Source organism: Cibotium barometz, chromosome 15, assembly GCF_041138505.1.
Source record: "Cibotium barometz isolate CiBa-2024 chromosome 15, ASM4113850v1, whole genome shotgun sequence".
Taxonomy (NCBI): Eukaryota; Viridiplantae; Streptophyta; class Polypodiopsida; order Cyatheales; family Cibotiaceae; genus Cibotium; species Cibotium barometz.
In genome coordinates, this window is record NC_141060.1 from 29,289,625 (window position 1) to 29,292,714 (window position 3,090).

General features: G+C 41.7%; 1 pseudogene; it reads left to right on the forward strand.

The window, feature by feature from the left end:
• Positions 1-487: 487 nt before the first annotated feature.
• On the forward strand, positions 488-1,548 carry LOC147631155 (fatty acid desaturase 4-like 1, chloroplastic; annotated as a pseudogene).
• The last annotated feature ends 1,542 nt before the right edge of the window (positions 1,549-3,090 follow it).

Consider the following 3,090-nt stretch of genomic DNA (forward strand, 5'->3'; position numbering starts at 1 on the left):
TCCTTGATGTGGATGTCTTTGTTTCTTCCTTGAATCACCATGCATGTGTGCACACACGATATTGTGTGCTTGCAAGATGCATGGCTGCACACATTTATGCATGCACACTTGTCTACATGTGTAGATTGGCATGGTGCCTAGCATGCTTGTGCTTTTGCATATATGTGCAATGTGTGTATAGGCACACTTGTTTATGTGTGTTTATACACACATGTTTACATGGACACGGTGCACATATGTGAGAACAAGCATGTTTTTTCCCTTACATTACCCAATTCAAACAAGTCCACTTCCATTTACCCATTAATCATCGTTGTTTCATACATTCATGTGAAGCCATTATCATTTCTCAACAATCCTTCCAAAGAAATACTGTAAAACTTATGTAATGTGAAATAGAGTATTACACATTGACATTGTAATTTCTAAGGTCAACTAGCAATTAAGAATACTAGCCAAAGTTGTGATACTTGTGATAAAAACTTTGATGGACGGGGAAGTTGCAAACAGTGATAAAAACTATGATGGAGGGGGAAGTTGCAAACAGAATAAGGTGATATCGTGAGAACCCCCAAATATGTTATGAGTTATTAGAAAGATTCTAAACTATATGGTGATTGAGAATTTGAGAACTAAGGAAAATATCAAGTTGTTACCATATTCTTTAGCTAGAGAAGGACTTTTAAAGATATGCACCCACTTGTCTCAATCAAGTTTAAATATAGAATCTAGTCAATGGTGTCAACAAAGTACTAGATGATTCCTTGTTAAAGACAATAGTCGCCGCTGCCACGCACTCCCAGACCTGCGAAACGTCTTTAAAGTTAAAGCGTCGTAGTCCGCTGAGACAAACACCGTGCTTCAGCCGACGTCGCCGTGCTTTCTGTTGCTGTCGGCGTATCTGCTTGCGGATTTCGGCACCGGCGGGCCGTTTCACTGGGCCACAGACAACTACGGACATGCAAACACTCCCTTCTTCGGATTTCAGCACCGGGGCGTAAATAAGGGAAGCCAGCAGGCAGATGCAGCGCAGGGCCACCACAGGAGGCCCTCACCCGTCGCCAACAACACTCATTCGCTGGCCCGCGGCTCTGCACTCGGTTTGTTGCCCACCTTGCTGCTCCCCACGGCTACGCCCGCCTATGTCTACTCCTTCTTCGCGGTCCTCTCGGCCTGTGTAACGTTGAGCCAGCAGTGCCTTGCGTGGGCGCACTCCAATTAGAAGGCGGACCTGCCAGCCCTTGTCGTCATTCTGCAGGATTTAGGCAAGGGAGGATCATGCACCCCACCACAGCAGGCACGGATTTAAAGCCTACGGCATCGTAAGTGGCCTGTGGAACCCCTTTCTCGATGGCTCCAAATTCTTCGGCAGTCTTGAACAGTTCGTCTACGACAGGGCCGGCTGGGAGCCCCACTCTTGGAGCAGTGAAACCACCTGCACAATGGATTGAAACCACCTGCTACGAGCTCGAGGAGGAAGGCAATGACTCCGATGTTTCAGCTTGATGTCTTATGTATTAGTTTGTGATGTAATCTTTTTACTACGCTTTTGGGGCATTTTACTAAGCTTCAACTCATGCTTAAAACGTCGTGATATTCTTCTGTTTTTTCCTCTGCTCTCCAACTCGCACGGGTTTTATCCTCCTTTAACAACCCTCTATTCGTCCATCGAAGTACACTGGAAAGAGAGATCAACGGAGCATGAGATCCTTATTATAAATAAATAGGTTGATGCAGGTAATACGAAAAAGAAGGTACTAAGCCGGAGTGAACGAGCGACAGAGAGAGAGAGAAAGGGATCTTCAAGAACCCCAACACGCTTAAAGTTTGTCGAAGCGTGTTGGGGTTTCTGTGTACACGGATCGATTTGAAGCGTATTGGGGTTCATTGTTTGATTCCCGCCATCCAAGAGGTCCTTTTTGACGTTTTCCTGTGCCCTTGAGTTGCTCTTGGGGTTGTCTTCTTGGTCACCTAGTTCTCCATCTCATCGGTACAGGACTAGGCTTACCTAGCCTTAGTGCACAGGTGAATTACTTGAACGGAGGTGAAGCACCTCCTCTCTCCCTTGGAGGTAGTCTTTCTGCTCTTTTTCCTGCTCCTCTACTTGCGGGGTATATGATGGCAGGTGGTATATTTGATGAAAGCAAATACTAATCAAGGACATTGAACAAGAAATTTCAAAGAATTTCACTCTCAAAATGGCTCGAAACCTTAATCCAAAAATTTAAAAAATCAAGATTCTCTCGATTGTGCACAAGAAATAGGGTTCTTAAAATTAGTGATTAGCATATATCTAAAATGATTACCATTAATCCCTTTTGTAATCCACTCAAAACTAAATTTTAAAAAATCTAAAAACTATGTAAGTATACTAATCCAAAAATTTATTAAGCACTAACCACTCACAAATCAAAACATCAAGATCTAAGCCAAGAGCTTTGATACTAACAAACGAAAGCTACACCTAGATTAGCCTTTTTTAAAAAGAAATCTTAACCTAGATTACCCTGGATTGGAGAGAAAGGCCAAGATGTCTAAGGTATCAAGAGATATCCAAGATTCTTATGGTCATAAAAAGATTTACAATAGCCTAGACCAAGGTCACTTATATAGTGCCTGGTCATTTCACAGTAGCTAACAAAATGCCTATGCCTCAAATATATGCCCAAGGGTACCAAGTCCCATGTGCCTAGGCCCAAACCCATACATGTGCACGTGCATGTATAATTGCATCATTACAAAACCAACAAATAGAAAAGGAAGAAACCTCAGCATAATTCTAAAGTGTCCATCGATAGTATCTCCTCAAATATTCCATGAATGCAATTGTATAACTATTTAATCCCTTCATGGAAGATGCTAGAGATATGGAGATATTATTAGAACTCTTTAGAGCCATGGATGAATACTAAAAATTTTGATTTTATGATTATATTCTAGAGTAATTCATTGCGATACTAGAGTAATTCATTGCGATACTTGATCAGATTATATTCTAGAGTAATTCATTGCGATACTTGATCAAATTATATTAATACACTTTAACCTTAAACATCCAATTCACACTTGGTTTGAGGAAGAACTATATTT